The sequence below is a fragment of the Bos mutus genome, chromosome 27 (assembly GCF_027580195.1).
Source record: "Bos mutus isolate GX-2022 chromosome 27, NWIPB_WYAK_1.1, whole genome shotgun sequence".
Taxonomy (NCBI): Eukaryota; Metazoa; Chordata; class Mammalia; order Artiodactyla; family Bovidae; genus Bos; species Bos mutus.
Window position 1 is genome coordinate 37,304,949 of NC_091643.1, and position 18,457 is coordinate 37,323,405.

Consider the following 18,457-nt stretch of genomic DNA (forward strand, 5'->3'; position numbering starts at 1 on the left):
CTAAGAGCCACAGTTTGATCTTACTGACGCTTCATTAATAATACAGGAGTAGTGGTAACTGACTGAAAGAGAGGGTCATCTGGCAACTGTTTCTGGGAAGATGTCACATGGTTCTGCCTCCTGGTGTCTAATTTTAGAGAATTTACATTTGCATTACAAAGCTGTTTTAAGGGGTGAAAATACATACTGTAGTTTACAAAACTGGATATACAAATAATGTCATCATGTCTTTGGTGTATCTATGCATTTGCCATACATACAGCATGATAAACTGAAAATGAAAATTACATAACTCAAGTTTTCTTTGACAGCAAACAAATTACTATGGTAACAATAATAAAAGTTCATCATATTCCAAATAATAATATAACTTGATGAACTAGCTGAAAATTGTTTACATGCAAATTATAAGTGAAAAATTAAAAACAAATCACATTGCACAAAGGAGAAAATTTAATAGAAATAAACAAATACTGAAATTATGCACCAACAATATATTAGATAAAGTGATCCAAAACCTTTAGGCACCGATTCAAACCTTAATTTTTTAGGACAAACTTAATTTGAAGTGTGACATTTTTTGGCTACTGTGTGAGGAAGGAGTCTGGAGGCTTGAAACTTGCTCCTTGATTATAGAAGCTGTCAATCTAACTTAAACCGGCAGATGTGCTTTTATCGCTGAAGCCATATTGAGATCATCATATTTGGGCCTTTGAGAGAAATATGGTACATAAAACAGCAAGCACCTTTGTGAGGTTGCTTTGCAGCAAAGACAGATAAAAGTTACAGTACTGTCTTAACACACTTCTAGAATTCACCACTTCTCTTCCCTTAACCCCAATAAACCACATTGATTTTATGAGTGACTATGTCATTAAAGTTAACAAGAAAGAAAAAAAAAAACAGAGTTTTTTCACATAGCCTATCTCATGCTATAGGAAATTTTTAAAATTTTACTTTGCAAGTTAACTTATAAAATTAATTATTATTATAAAAATATCCAATGACATAAATCGTTCTGCAATTTAAGACACTTTAACACAAATTCTCAACTTAAAACACTGAAAGATTTTCTTCAACTTTCATCTTTACAGACTAGGTACCTGGAGACCATATTAATTAGTGAATGTGAGTACAGTAAATGTATAGATTTTATCAGAAATTTAAAGTTTAAAATGTTTTATCAACTATCCAGCTTTATCAACTGGAGTTTGATATTTCATTTTATTTTGTTTTTTTTTTTTTTATATTTTATTTTATTTTTTAACTTTTCAATATTGTATTGGATTTTTATGTTTTATGATAGATTTCTATTGATCATTGTCGACTTTTTAGAAAGTTCATGAGAATCTGAGTCATTTCTAAATGATGTATATATTCCCTTCCCTATGACCATCATTCACAGAAAGGTACAATATGATAAAGCCACGCTACTGTCCATCTCTATGAATTAGCACTGCAGTCTCCTGAGATAATACCCAGATAACATCCCAAGGTTTGTTTGGAGAAAAGGTGAACTGAGGTCACTTTTAACCTGGAAGGTTAAAGTTTAGGAATTTCCTGGAAAGACTGTGCTTTGTCTAGCATTTCTTTAAAGTTATCAAAGGACTCAATTAGCGATAGTAAAACTGTCTTAATCAAAGATGTTAAAAGGATGTGAGTTTAACAAAATACACTGAGAATTAGAAAGGAAGGAAAAGGAATAGTAGTGGTGAGAGTGGGCACCCTTGTCTTGTTCCTGACTTTAGGGGACATGCTTTCAATTTTTCACCATTGAGGATAATGTTTGCTGTGGGTTTGTCATATACAGCTTTTATTATGTTGAGGTATGTTCCTTCTATTCCTGCATAAATGGATGTTGAATTTTGTCAAAGGCTTTCTCTCCATCTACTGAGATAATCATATGGTTTTTATTTTTCAATTTGTTAAAAGGAAGACAGCAATTAGGAATCATAAGCAAAGGAAAAATGCTTAGACAGAGAAAGACAAATATCATATGATATTGCTTATATGTGGAAAGTAAAACAAAGGTACATATAAACTCATCTACAAAACAGAAATAGAGCCACAGATGTAGAAAACAAACTTATGCTTACCACGGGGCAAGGGGATGAACAGATAAATTGGGAGATTAGGATTGACATATGCACATTACTTATATAAAACAGATAACTACTGTATTGCACAGGAAATTCTATTCAATACTCTGTAATGGCATCTATGGAAAAAGAATCTAAAAAAGTGAATATATGGAATATATGTATACATATAACTGATTCACTTTGCTGTACACATGAAACTACACAAAACTGAAAATCAACTATACTTCAATAGAAATTGCTTTTTAAAAAGAAAGAAAAATGCTTAGGTTTATGCAAAACAAAAGTCAAGCAGTTTATGTGGTTCTCTTTATTGTACTGCTTCTTTTTATTTGCGATAATTTATTTTTCAATTATATTAGAATGGCTTTGGGTAAAATATACATAAATGATATTCCTGCCACAAACTAACACTTCTCTCCTGAATTTACTGTAACTGCACAAAATGGAATCAAGATTGCTGGGAGACGTATCAATAATCTCAGATATGCAGATGACACCACCCTAATGGCAGAAGATGAAGAGGAACTAAAGAGTCTCTTGATGAGGATGAAAGAGGAGAGTGAAAATACTGGGTTAAAACTCAATGTTCAGAACACTAAGATTGTGGCATCATTTTATGGCAAATAGATGTGGAAACAATGGAAACAGTGATAGACTTTATTTTTGGAGGCTCCAAAATCACTGCAGATGGTAACTGCAGCCATGAAATTAAAAGACACTTGCTCCTTGGAAGAAAAGCTACGACCAACCTAGACAGCATATTAAAAAGCAGAGACATTACCAAAGAGACCAAAGAGACTTTTGCCAACAAATGTCCAACTAGTCAAGACTATGGTATTTCCAGTAGTCATGTATGGATGTGAGAGTTGGACCATAAAGAAAGCTGAGTGCCGAAGAATTGATGCTTTTGAACTGTGGTGCTAGATAAGACTCCTGAGAGTCCCTTGGACTTCAAGGAGATCAGGCCAGTCAATCCTAAAGGAAATCAGTCCTGAATATTCATTGGAAGGAGTGATGCTGAAGCTGCAATACTTTGGCCACCTGATGTGAAGAAGTGACTCCCTGATGCTGAGAAAGATTGAGGTCAGGAGGAGAAGGGGCCAACGGAGGATGAGATGGTTGGATGGTATCATCAACTCAGTAGACATGAGTTTGAACAAACTCATGAGATAATGAAGGACAAGGAAGCCTGGCATGCTACAGTCCATGGGATGACAAAGTGTTGGACACAACTGAGTGACTTAACAGCAACAACAAATTGGTAATATCTGTGCTTAGTAATACTTGTGTATATCACATATCAGTTGGTACTGGTGATTCAGTCGCTAAGTCATGTCCAACTCTTGTTGATACCATGGACTATAGCCAAGGAGGTTCCTCTGTCCATGGGATTCTCCAGGCAAGAATACTGGAGTGGGTTGCCATTTCCATCTCTAGGGGATCTTCCCGACCCGGGAATCAAACCCAGGCCTCTTGCATTGCAGGCAGATTCTTTACTGACTGAATTCCAAGGCTTGGTAATACTTGTATATATCATCAGTTGAGTGAATTCAAATCCCCCAATCCATTATAATGCCATAGCAATGCCACAGCAAGGTTTCCACTGCAAGCACTTTTTTCTTTTTCAGTAGTAATTTCTATGTGTTGAAACAGACCTGCCTGGGGATGACTGTCTGACCAAATTATCTCTTTAGCTCCCTTCTAATCTTACATTTTAATCAATAACTAAACTGCACAATGTAGAATATAAAACATAAATAGTTTTTATTAGCAATTTCTATATCCAATATAAGTACTTGAACAAATCATGTGTTCAAAATACATATTCAAATTAAGTCCATTTTCTGCAAACATACTCTAGCAACTGCCCTGAATTTTCCGACTCTGTGTTCCAAAATCTCAGGTGATGGGTCAAACTCATCACTCAACTAAACTATTTGTATAACGAGGACTTTGTTCCAACTGAGCCTCATATTCATGTTACTCTTGGATATATACCATGAAATTTAAGATAATACATACTCCCAGTTTTTATTGGGGTCATGATGAATCTGGCAAGCAATACCACTATGAGTACTTAATCACTGAATTGTACTGTGAAGTTAAAATGCCTGTGAATACACAATAGATGTTCTAAATGGGTGCATCATGATAATAAAGGTCAAGAAATGTCAAGTGGACCAGGTAGAAACAATATCATTATGGCTTTTGGAGGGAGTTAGCTAAATATTCTTGTTTTAAATGCTACGTATACCTTAAAAATATGAATAATCTGCTATAATTTCTAAAAACACAAGGTCAAATACTTTAGTCAAATATGAATTGTACTTACATATTCTGAAAAAATTTAAAACTCCAGTCATTAAAGAAAAGTGTTTTGGGTCACTTATATGAAGGTCAGGCATGAAGCTAAGGCTATAAATAATAAATCATGTTGCCAGACACTTTAAGGCTTAGTTTTATAGTATTGGATCTATGGTTTTTTGTATAAGGGAAATATACTTTCTAAAGAAGATCTTTTCTCCATACTCTGTAACAGAGAAATGGGCCAACAAAATAGAAATATTGCCTATATTGGACAAATAATGCCAGAATGCATGTAAGGACGATGGGGGCAAGTAGGGTGTAAGGAAGTCTTCCATGTCTCCACTAGAGTCATCTCTCTTTTTCCTATTTTCCCTCTTACCAGTACCTGAAGTATGACGAAGACTGTAAATCTCATAAACGAGGTTTTCTTTTTAAATGGTTGTTAGGGATAGAACAGAAGCAAAATCATAGCCCAATTCTAATAATATTTAAAGTAGCACTTTTTTTGTACTTGAACACCCGCCTAATTTTATTTCCCTATTCAAATCTCCCTGTAACCAAATCTCATAATCCATCTTACTTGAAGTACTACTGAGGTAGCAGTTAAATAGATGACTAAGAAATAGATGGCAAGTTAATATTTATACACTCAGGAAGACTGTGTAGCATCTAGACTGCATGTAAAGTCAGGATAGGAGGGACAGAAGGAGCAACAGCAATCTTAGGGTGATGGAAAGAGGTTTTTCCTTCCATCTCTTCCTTCTTCCTCCCCTTTCTGTGTCTTCTCCTAATCCAGTATCACACAGTGAAAAACAGAGGGGTCTAGAGGTGAAGGAAGATGAACAAACTAACACTGAGAGAAGCTAGGAGAAAAATACTTAACAGGAACAGTAAATGTAGGTATATAAGTCAAAAACTGTGTGTATGTTACACAGATTTTCCTTGACTATTTATATAAACAACATATAGTATATACTGATTATATATTATGTATAATGCATACACATAAACACTTTAAAAGTTCAGAAAGCAAAACATTTTTATGATACTAGGACAGGGAAAATAAAGCCAGGAAAGGGCTTTCTGGACATCTTTCAAACCTAATCTTGATTAGTTGGCATATACGTTATAAATAATTTGTATCTCTCCCCAAAGCATTTGAGTCTTAAATTAATTCTGTGCCTTATAGCTAAAAATGAGACGTAACCAATGACATTCTTTTCCAGCCTCAAGCTCAGATTCTTGTTTGGGTAATTAATAGGACTTATTTATAGAAAAATTTAAATTTCTTTTTATTTTGGGGGGCTCCAAAATCACTGCAGATGGTGACTGCAGCCATGAAATTAAAAGATGCTTACTCCTTGGAAAGAAAGTTATGACCAACCTAGATAGCATATTCAAAAGCAGAGACATTACTTTGCCAACAAAGGTCCATCTAGTCAAGGCTACGGTTTTTCCACTGGTCATGTATGGATGTGAGAGTTGGACTGTGAAGAAGGCTGAGTGCTGAAGAATTGATACTTTTGAACTGTGGTGTTGGAGAAGACTCTTGAGAGTCCCTTGGACTGCAAGGAGATCCAACCAGTCCATTCTGAAGGAGATCAGCCCTGGGATTTCTTTAGAAGGAATGGTGCTAAAGCTGAAACTCCAGTACTTTGGCCACCTCATGTGAAGAGCTGACTCATTGGAAAAGACTCTGATGCTGGGAGGGATTGGGGGCAGGAAGAGAAGAGGACGACAGAGGATAAGATGGCTGGATGGCATCATCGACTCAATGGACGTGAGTTTGAGTGAACTTCGGGAGTTGGTGATGGACAGGGAGGCGTGGCGTGCTGTGATTCATGGGGTCGCAAAGAGTCGGACACGACTGAGTGACTGAACTGAACTGAACTGATGATAAACTTTATAATAAAATTTTAAACTTTATGATAAAATTTAAACTCTATGACAAAATAGAGAAAGGTCTATTGGTAGTAATTATTATATTTTAGTATTAATCTGGAATTTGATACATTATAGACAAACAAATCCACCAGATTTTCCAAGGAAAAAATTTAGGAATGCAATTCTTGGAAATATAGCCTGAATTTAAAACTATCAAAGTCTCAGTACAAATTACCATCAAATATCACAATTAAAATGATTAAAATTCAATAATTATTTTCGTTAAAAGCAAATAGGCTATTGTTTAATAAATCAAGATTGAAATCATTGATCTGAAGGATGATTTTACTTGAATGCTTTTGGTAAACCAAGTCATAGAAAAGAGTAGGAAAATTCAGGTTACTCAAAATTAGTTTTCAAAATTATTGTAAAATTAATGACTACAAAATACAGTTTTCATTTTATTATTCATTTATTACATCTTTCTAGACTTGTCTCTAATATTATAAGATCTAATTTAAAGATGTTATCACTTAGTGAACTTTACTAGACTTAGTAAGAATCTTTCAAAAGTCTAGTTTTGTGTTGAAAATTACAGGAATACAGAAGAAGTAGAAAACACAACTTCTGCCCTTCTTACTTTTAGTGACAATTATGATGCTTTAAATGCATAGACTAATCCAATATAAGTTGTAATCAAAACAATTTAGGTTAAATAATATGTACTAATCAGCTTCCGTCTGGCAATCATTCTGTAGTTAAATAATCAATTCACACAGACACATATTATTATTAGAATCTCTTCAAACATAAAGGTAGTAAATCAGGATGGGGAATTTCCATAGAATAAAATAGATAAGTAAGAGGGAGAGCTTCAAGTCCAGTGATCTTTTTACTACATTTATATTGCCTTCAAGAGCAGAAAAAAGATTAATTTACATATGGGTTTAAAGTTAAAAAGAGTTGGCACTGATATATGTAACATAATTTCCTTATTCCTTTGCCTAGGATCAATGGCAATGTTCACAATACTCACTAAAACATAAACGCTATTCCTTTTCTGCAAAAGAAAATTTAAGATACTTGCCTCAATGTGGGTAGAGATTCCCCAAAAGAACTAAATACAAGCAGAGCTTAGAGTGACAGTGACAAGTTTCTGACGTGACAATTTGCTGAAGATCTGCACTGTACCTTCAACTTCCCTGTCTTAAAAATACTCTTATTCGTAATAATGAAATTTAATTTAATAAAATAAATATACATCAGGAACTGTAAGCATAGCCCAAATATAATTTTAAACTTGCCTGTATAAACCAATTGATTTATTTTATTAAAAAAATGTCATAATTCAAATAAAACTTTAAAATTAAACTAATATATTTTTAAAAAGTACTCAACCAATAAGCAGTTAAGCATATTCCTTGGGAATGTAAGAATTCAGGCAGGATAACTAATGTTTTCTTAGTGAAGCTAAAACAGCACCAGGCACAAACAGGATTTTAAAGGACAGTAACAGAATGGAGGCTTCTCCCAGCCTGACAGCTCTTTTCTGCTAAATGCCAATTGTTTTTGTGGTTTAGATCTAATTCTCTAAGTCTATCTGTCAAAGCCTATATTAAAGATGTGTTGGTTTGTTTTACATGTAAAAAGAGAAAAACCAGGGGACCGGCTGAGTCCTACTCCATTCATCATTGATCAGAAGAGGGGTCTTTCCACACGTCACAAGAACTTGAGGTAATCATAGTAAAACTTAATCATTTTTACATACTGCATGAAATTGTCCTTTCTCGTAGAATCAGGATCCAAAATGTTCTTACTCCAGGGAATTGAACTAAACAAAATGAGCTTTAATATGGCGTCTCTCATCATGGACACTAGTCATTTCTGAAAGCATGAGGCATAATACCTTATTGCATTATTTATATCCTGAAGCACATGGCAGTTAAAATTTCCCACAAGTCATTATTCAGTACACTTCATAAAAGAGAATTACAATCAGTGAGGTCATAACAAAGAAAATATAATTGTTTCACTTTCTTCCACTGTGGCTCTTACTAGATTGAAGCATCTTGAGTCTCCAGTAAGGAGAGTTGAGACATGAAGCTCGTGTTAACAGTGTCTTTTCTTAAATATCCCAGAGTACGTATGTTCTACAGCCAATGATCTTTGCGGGATTCTATATAAGCAGCAATTCTACAGTTGCTGTTGTTGTTCAGTCATTCAGTCATGTCCGATTCTTTGCGACCCCATGAACTGCAGAACGCCAGGCTTCCCTGTCCATCACCAACTCCCAGAGCTTGTTCAAACTCATATCCATTGAGTCGATAATGCCACCCAACCATCTCATCCTCTGTTGCCCCCTTCTTCTCCTGCCTTCAATCTTTCCCAGCATCAGGGTGTTTTCTAATGAGTCAGCTCTTCACATCAGGTGCCCAAAGTATTAGAGCTTCAGCTTCAGCATCAGTTCTTCAATCTACAGTTAGGGAAATACATTTTCCCATAAATAACCTAAAGTAGATTCTTATGCCTTTTGGTGTAAAACTAAATTAATGGGGTACAAGAAATGAAAGAAAGTAAATCTATATTTCCTTCCTTTATAGCATTTCTGATTTTCACCTAAGGACTTGTTCAATATCAATTTCCTCCATTCTCCTCTGAATAACTGATTTTGTTTTGTTTTCTTTATATCCAATTTTTTAGCAGAGCCTGAAACCTAGACAATATAAGAATACATTCTGACAAATGACAAATGAATACGATCTCACTTATACTCAGTCCTCTGAGTTGTATCTTATTGTAAGACAACTGCCTAAACGTGTGACGTAACATAATACTGTGAAAGCACTGACTGAGGAACTACAAGTCAGGCATGACAGTGAGCCTTCCATTCACTCTTGTACTTAGTTTTGCCCAACCATTCTATGAGACCACTGCTATAATTGCCTCATTTAGTAGATGAAAAAAGAAAGAATTGAGAAGTTAATGGTCTCTAACTCGCAGGGTATATCAGGGCCAATGCTCACACCTAAGTATGAATTGTCTGAAACCCACTTTTGCTTGAGTAGGAAACAGTCTTTCTACCATCAAAATAAAATTATGTTTGATGTGAAGACCAGTTTTACTACTAACAACCCCATGGCATCAAAGTAGGCAAACTTGATAATCTTTCTCAGAAATTCATTAAATTTGCAAATTAAATTATTTAATTACAAAATAACAAAAATTAGTTTACAACTTCATAAATCCTCACAAATGATGAACTAGTCTGAGATTTTGGAAGACATAATTCAGAAATTGGAAATTCCTAATAGTAAAGAAAGAAACACAATCTGGAATCAAGATTTCTGGGAGAAATATCAATAACCTCAGATATGCAGATGACACCACCCTTATGGCAGAAACTGAAGAGGAACTAAAAAGCCTCTTGATGAAAGTGAAAGTGGAGAGTGAAAAAGTTGGCTTAAAGCTCAATATTCAGAAAACGAAGAGGGAGGAGCTAAGATGGTGGAGGAGTAGGACGGGGAGAACACTTTCTCCCCCACAAATTTATCAAAAGAACATTTAAACGCTGAGTAAATTCCACAAAACAACTTCTGAATGCCGGCAGAGAATATCAGGCACCCAGAAAAGCAACCCAAGTCTTCGAAAGGAGGTAGGAAAAAATATAAAAGACAAAAAAAGAGACAAAAGAGGGAGGGACGGAGCTCCGTCCCAGGAAGGGAGTCTTAAAAGAGAAGTTTTGAAACACCAGGAAACCTTCTCACTGCCGAATCTGTGCCGAGCCTTGGAAGCAGAGAGGGCAGCATAACAGGGAGGAAAAATAAATAAACAATTAAAACCCGCAGATTACGAGCCCTACAGTAACTCCCCCAGTGGAGAAGCAGCGCAGACGCCTGCACACGCCACTAGCAAGTGGGGGCTGGGCAGGGAGGCGTGGCACGGGCTGCATCGCTTAGAATAAGGATCTGGCCTGAATACCCCAAGCGCTATCTGAGCAAAATAATTTGGGTTAGCAAACCAGACTGTGGGATATCTACCATGCGAAAAGCCAGCCCTAACCTAAGACACCGCCAGGCCCATGCACGGAACAAAGGACTGAACAGAGATAGCAGGCTGCAGACCGTCCCCCTCTGGTGACAGGCAACCAGAGCTGGAAGGGGGCAATCACAGCCCCAGAGAGACATTATCTATAAAACTGTAAGCAGGCTTCTTTGCTAATTAAAATTTCTTGGGGGTCTGGATGGTCAACATCTGCCTGAGAAGCTGTGCCGGTTGTACACCTAGATAACTGAGCGGCGGGGAGGCGATAAGTCGCAGCAATTGCGCTCGCCAAACACCTCATCACCTGAGCTGCTCGGACCTGGGAAGGGCACAAAACACAGGCCCAACCAAGTCTGAGCCTCTGAGGACTACCCGAGTGCCTGAACCTGAGCAGCTTGGACCTGGGAGGTGCAAGCAGCCCAGGGCCGGACACAGATGGTTCCCGGCGGAGCAGCCTAGAGCCTGAGCAGTGTGGGCAGGGAGGCTACACGCGCTGTGAGTGGGGGCAGACCCAGTGTGGCTGAGGCACTGCGAGCACACGCCAGTGTTATTTGTTTGCAGTGTCCCTCCTTCCCCACAGCGCGACTGAACAAATGAGCTAAAAAAAAAAAAAAAAAAGTGTCCTCCACCGTCCCCTTTGTGTCAGGGTGGAAACCAGACACTGAAGAGACCAACAAACAGAAGAATCTGTAACAGGGAACCGCCTTGGAAGCTACAGGCAGTAGCTTCCCTGTGGTTAGTACCGAGTACATAGGAAAGGGCCTATAGATCTTGAGAAATATAAGTCGAACCAAGGAACTAGCCAAAAATAAACTGAACCCACAATACCCACAAAAAAACTAGAGAAAGTCCTAGATATATTTTAACTATTTTTACGATCATTCTTTCTTTTTTTTTAAAATTTTTAAAGAATTTTAAGTCCTCTATTATTCCTTTAATTTTCACTTTTATAACCTACTATTACTTAGCAAAAAAAAGACCCTATTTATTATTTTAAAGCAAAATTCATATATATATTTTTTATTTTTTTTTGACTTTTTTTTTTGTTTTTTTTTTTCCTTCTTTTCTTTAACATTGCATTTTGAAATTCCAAACTCTACTCTAGATTTTTAGTTTTAGCTTTTTGGTAATTGTTATCAATTTTGTACCTATATTTTTTTATATAATTTTTGTGACTTTTTTTTTTCTTTTTCTCTTTCTTTCTCTTCTTTTATATAACATTGTATATCTGAAATCCCAAACTCTACTCTAGATTTTTAACTTTTGCTTTTTGGTATTTGTTATCAACTTTGTACCTATATTTTCTTTATAATTTTTGCGACTTTGTGTTTGTTTTTTTTTTTTTCTCTCTTATTTTTTCTTCTTCTTCTTTTTTTTAACATTGTATTTTTGAAATTCCAAACTCTACTCTAGATGTTTAATTTCTGCTTTTATGTATTTGTTACCAATTTTGTACCTTTAAGAACCCAATCTTCAGTACTCATTTTTCACTAGGGAGTGAGATTACTGGCTTGACTGCTCTCTCTCCCTTTGGACTCTCCTTTTTCTCCACCAGGTTGCCTGTGTCTCTTCCCTAACCCCTCTCTACTCTACCCAACTCTGTGAATTTCTGTTGTGTTCCAGACGGTGGAGAACACTTAGGGAACTGATTACTGGCTGGATCTGTCTCCCTCCTTTTCATTCCCGCCTTTTATCCTCCTGGCCACCTCTGTCTCCTTCCTCCTTCTTCTCTTCTCTGTATTAACTCCATGAACATCTCTGAGCGGTCCAGTTGTGGAGTGCACATAAGGAAGTGATTACTGGCTAGCCCACTCTCTCCTCTATTGATTCCACCTCGTCTCATTCGGGTCACCTCTAACTTCCTCCTCCCTCTTCTCTTCTCCATGTAATGCTGTGAACCTCTCTGGGTGACCTTCACGGTGGAGAAACTTTTCATCTTTAAGGCAGATGTTTTATCAATGGTGCTGTATAGAAGGAGAAGTTTTGAAACGACTGTAAAAATAGGACCGATAACTGGAAGCAGGAGGCTTAAGTCCAAACCCTGACTCCAGGGAACTCCTGACTCCAGGGAACATTAATTAACAAGAGCTCACCAAACGCCTCCATACCTACACTGAAACCAAGCACCACACAAGGGCCAACAAGTTCCAGGGCAAGACATACCAAGCAAATTCTCCAGCAACAAAGGAACACAGCCCTGAGCTTCAAGATACAGGCTGCCCAAAGTCACCCCAAAACCATAGACATCTCATAACTCATTACTGGACACTTCATTGCACTCCAGAGACAAGAAATACAGCTCCACCCACCAGAACACCGACACAAGCTTCCCTAACCAAGAAACCTTGGCAAGCCACCCATACAAACTCACACACAGCAAGGAAATGCCACAATAAAGAGACCTGCACAAACTGCCAGAATACAGAAAGGACACCCCAAACTCAGCAATTTAAACAAGATGAAGACACAGAGGAATACTCAGCAGATAAAGGAACAGGATAAATGCCCACCAAACCAAACAAAAGAGGAAGAGATAGGGAATCTACCTGATAAAGAATTCCGAATAATGATAGTGAAATTGATCCAAAATCTTGAAATCAAAATGGAATCACAGATAAATAGCCTGGAGACAAGGATTTAGAAGATGCAAGAAAGGTTTAACAAGGACCTAGAAGAAATAAAAAAGAGTCAATATATAATGAATAATGCAATAAATGAAATTAAAAACACTCTGGAGGCAACAAATAGTAGAATAACAGAGGCAGAAGATAGGATTAGTGAATTAGAAGATAGAATGATATAAATAAATGAATCAGAGATGAAAAAGAAAAACGAATTAAAAGAAATGAGGACAATCTCAGAGACCTTCAGGACAATATTAAATGCTACAACATTCGAATCATAGGGGTCCCAGAAGAAGAAGACAAAAAGAAAAACCATGAGAAAATATTGAGGAAATAATAGTTGAAAACTTCCCTAAAATGGGGAAGGAAATAATCACTCAAGTCCAAGAAACCCAGAGAGTCCCAAACAGGACAAACCCAAGGTGAAACACCCCAAGACACATATTAATCAAATTAACAAAGATCAAACACAAAGAACAAATATTAAAAGCAGCAAGGGAAAAACAACAAATAACACACAAGGGAATTCCCTTAAGGATAACAGCTGATCTTTCCATAGAAACTCTTCAAGCCACGAGGGAATGGTAAGACATACTTAAAGTGACGAAAGAAAATAACCTACAGCCCAGTTTATTGTACCCAGCAGGGATCTCATTCAAATATGAAGGAGAAATAAAAAGCTTTACAGACAAGCAAAAGCTGAGAGAATTCAGCACCACCAAACCAGCTCTCCAACAAATACTAAAGGATATTCTCTAGATAGTAAACACAAAAATGGTGCATAAATTCGAACCCAAAACAATAAAGTAAATGGCAACGGGATCATACTTATCAGTAATTACCTTAAACATAAATGGGTTGAATGCCCCAACCAAAAGACAAAGACTGGCTGAATGGATATAAAAACAAGACCCCTATATATGCTGTCTACAAGAGACCCACCTCAAAACAGGGGACACACACAGACTGAAAGTGAAGGGCTGGAAAAAGATTTTCCATGCAAATAGGGACCAAAAGAAAGCAGGAGCAGCAATAGTCATATCAGATAAAATAGACTTTAAAACAAAGGCTGTGAAAAGAGACAAAGATGGTCACTACATAATGATCAAAGGATCAATCCAAGAAGAAGATATAACAATTATAAATATATATGCACCCAACACAGGAGCACCGCAATATGTAAGACAAATGTTAACAAGTATGAAAGGAGAAATTAACAATAACACAATAATAGTGGGAGACTTTAATACCCCACTCACACCTATAGATAGGTCAACTAAACAGAAAATTAACAAGGAAACACAAACTTTAAACGATAAAATAGACCAGTTAGACCTAATTGATATCTATAGGACATTTCATCCCAGAACAATAAATTTCACCTTTTTCTCAAGTGCACATGGAACCTTCTCCAGGATAGATCACATCCTGGGCCATAAATCTAGCCTTGGTAAATTCAAAAAAATTGAAATCATTCCAAGCATCTTCTCTGACCACAATGCAGTAAGATTAGATCTCAATTATAGAAGAAAAACTATTACAAATTCCAACATATGGAGGCTGAACAATACACTGCTGAATAACCAACAAATCACAGAAGAAATCAAAAAAGAAATCAAAATTTGAATAGAAATGAATGAAAATGAAAACACAACAACCCAAAACCTGTGGGACACTGTAAAAGCAGTCCTGAGGGGAAAGTTCATTGCAATACAGGCACACCTCAAGAAACAAGAAAAAAGTCAAATAAATAACCTAACTCTACACCTAAAGCAACTAGAAAAGGAAGAAATGAAGAACCTCAGGGTTAGTAGAAGGCAAGAAATCTTAAAACTTAGGGCAGAAATAAATGCAAAAGAAACAAGAGACCATAGCAAAAATCAACAAAGCCAAAAGCTGGTTCTTTGAAAGGATAAATAAAATTGACAAACCATTAGCCAGACTCATCAAGAAACAAAGGGAGAAAAATCAAATCAATAAAATTAGAAATGAAAATGGAGAGATCACAACAGACAACACAGAAATACAAAGGATCATAACAGACTACTATTAACAATTATATACCAATAAAATGGACAATGTGGAAGAAATGGACAAATTCTTAGAAGAGTACAACTTTCCAAAACTGGACCAGGAAGAAATAGAAAATCTTAACAGACCCATCACAAGCATGGAAATTGAAACTGTAATCAGAAATCTTCCAGCAAACAAAAGCCCAGGTCCAGACGGCTTCACAGCTGAATTCTACCAAAAATTTTGAGAAGAGCTAACACCTATCCTACTCAAACTCTTCCAGAAAATTGCAGAGCAAGGTAAACTTCCAAACTCATTCTATGAGGCCACCATCACCCTAGTACCAAAACCTGACAAAGATCCCACAAAAAAAGAAAACTACAGGCCAATATCACTGATGAACATAGATGCAAAAATCCTTAACAAAATTCTAGCAATCAGAATCCAACAACATATTAAAAAGATCATACACCATGACCAAGTGGGCTTTATCCCAGGGATGAAAGGACTCTTCAATATCCGCAAATCAATCAATGTAATACACCACATTAACAAATTGAAAAATAAAAACCATATGATTATCTCAATAGATGCAGAGAAAGCCTTTGACAAAATTCAACAACCATGTATGATAAAAACACTCCAGAAAGCAGGACTAGAAGGAACATACCTCAACATGATAAAAGCTATATATGAAAACCCACAGCAAACATTATCCTCAATGGTGAAAAATTGAAAGCATTTCCTCTAAAGTCAGGAACAAGACAAGGGTGCCCACTTTCACCATTACTATTCAACATAGTTTTGGAAGTTTTGGCCACAGCAATCAGAGCAGAAATGGAAATAAAAGGAATCCAAATTGGAAAAGAAGAAGTAAAACTCTCACTATTTGCAGATGACATGATCCTCTACATAGAAAACCCTAAAGACTCCACCAGGAAATTACTAGAACTAATCAATGAATATAGTAAAGTTGCAGGATATAAAATCAACACACAGAAATCCCTTGCATTCCTATACACTAATAATGAGAAAACAGAAAGAGAAATTAAGGAAACAATTCCATTCACCATTGCAACAGAAAGAATAAAATACTTAGGAATATATCTACCTAAAGAAACTAAAGACCTATATATAGAAAACTATAAAACACTGGTGAAAGAAATCAAAGAGGACACTAATAGATAGAAAAATATACCATGTTCATGGATTGGAAGAATCAATATAGTGAAAATGAGTATACTACTCAAAGCAATTTATAGATTCAATGCAATCCCTATCAAGCTACCAACAGTATTCTTCACAGAGCTAGAACAAATAATTTCACAATTTGTATGGAAATACAAAAAACCTCGAATAGCCAAAGCTAGCTTGAGAAAGAAAAACGGAACTGGAGGAATCAACCTGCCTGACTTCGGTTCTACTACAAAGCCACAGTCATCAAGACAGTATGGTACTGGCACAAAGACAGAAATATAGATCAATGGAACAAAATAGAAAGCCCAGGGATAAATCCACACACATATGGACACCTTATCTTTGACAAAGAAGGCAAGAATATACAATGGATTAAAGACAATCTCTTTAACAAGTGGTGCTGGGAAATCTGGTCAACCACTTGTAAAAGAATTAAACTAGAACACTTTCTAACACCATACACAAAAATAAACTCAAAATGGATTAAAGATCTCAACGTAAGACCAGAAACTATAAAACTCCTAGAGGAGAACATAGGCAAAACACTCTCTGACATACATCACAGCAGGATCCTCTATGACCCACCTCCCAGAATATTGGAAATAAAAGCAAAAATAAACAAATGGGACCTAATTAAACTTAAAAGCTTCTGCACAACAAAGGAAACTATTAGCAAGGTGAAAAGACAGCCTTCAGAATGGGAGAAAATAATAGCAAATGAAGCAACTGACAAATAACTAATCTCACAAATATACAAGCAACTCCTACAGCTCAACTCCAGAAAAATAAATGACCCAATCAAAAAATGGGCCAAAGAACTAAATAGACATTTCTCCAAAGAAGACATACAGATGGCTAACAAACACATTAAAGATGCTCAACATCACTCATTATCAGAGAAATGCAAATCAAAACCACTATGAGGTACCATTTCACGCCAGTCAGAATGGCTGCGATCCAAACGTCTACAAGCAATAAATGCTGGAGAGGGTGTGGAGAAAAGGGACCCCTCTTACACTGTTGGTGGGAATGCAAACTAGTACAGCCACTGTGGAGAACAGTGTGGAGATTCCTTTAAAAACTGGAAATAGAACTGCCTTATGACCCAGCAATCCCACTGCTGGGCATACACACTGAGGAAACCAGAAGGGAAAGAGACATGTGTACCCCAATGTTCATTGCAGCACTGTTTATAATAGCCAGAACATGGAAGCAACCTAGATGGCCATCAGCAGATGAATGGATAAGAAAGCAGTGGTACATATACACAATGGAGTATTACTCAGCCATTAAAAAGAATACATTTGAATCAGTTTTTTTTTTTTAATTTTATTTTTAAACTTTAAAATATTGTATTAGTTTTGCCAAATATCGAAATGAATCCACCACAGGTATACCTGTGTTCCCCATCATGAACCCTCCTCCCTCCCTATACCCTCCCTCTGGGTCGTCCCAGTGCACCAGCCCCAAGCATCCAGTATCGTGCATCGAACCTGGACTGGCGACTCGTTTCATACATAATATTATACATATTTCATTGCCATTCTCCCAAATCTCCCCACCCTCTCCCTCTCCCACAGAGTCCAAAGACTGATCTATACATCAGTGTCTCTTTTGCTGTCTCGTACACAGGGTTATTAATATCATCTTTCTAAATTCCATATATATGTGTTAGTATACTGTATTGGTGTTTTTCTTTCTGGCTTACTTCACTCTGTATAATAGGCTCCAGTTTCATCCACCTCATTAGAACTGATTCAAATGGATTCTTTTTAACGGCTGAGTAATACTCCATTGTGTATATGTACCACTGCTTTCTTATCCATTCATCTGCTGATGGGCATCTAGGTTGCTTCCATGTCCTGGCTATTATAATCAGGGCTGCAATGAACATTGGGGTACACGTGTCTCTTTCTCTTCTGGTTTCCTCAGTGTGTATGCCCAGCAGTGGGATTGCTGGATCATAAGGCAGTTCTATTTCCAGTTTTTTAAGGAATCTCCACACTGTTCTCCATAGTGGCTGTACTAGTTTGCATTCCCACCAACAGTGTAAGAGGGGTCCCTTTTCTCCACACCCTCTCCAGCATTTATTGCTTGTAGACGTTTGGATCGCAGCCATTCTGACTGGCGTGAAATGGTACCTCATAGTGGTTTTGATTTGCATTTCTCTGATAATGAGTGATGTTGAGCATCTTTAATGTGTTTGTTAGCCATCTGTATGTCTTCTTTGGAGAAATGTCTATTTAGTTCTTTGGCCCATTTTTTGATTGGGTCATTTATTTTTCTGGA

The 18,457-nt window shown here is 36.7% G+C and overlaps 1 protein-coding gene across 2 annotated transcripts in view; it reads right to left on the reverse strand.

The window, feature by feature from the left end:
* Positions 1 to 18,457, reverse strand: part of NEIL3 (nei like DNA glycosylase 3) — a 527,805-nt gene that overhangs the window by 389,219 nt on the left and 120,129 nt on the right. The gene's annotated exons all lie outside the window — the stretch shown is intronic.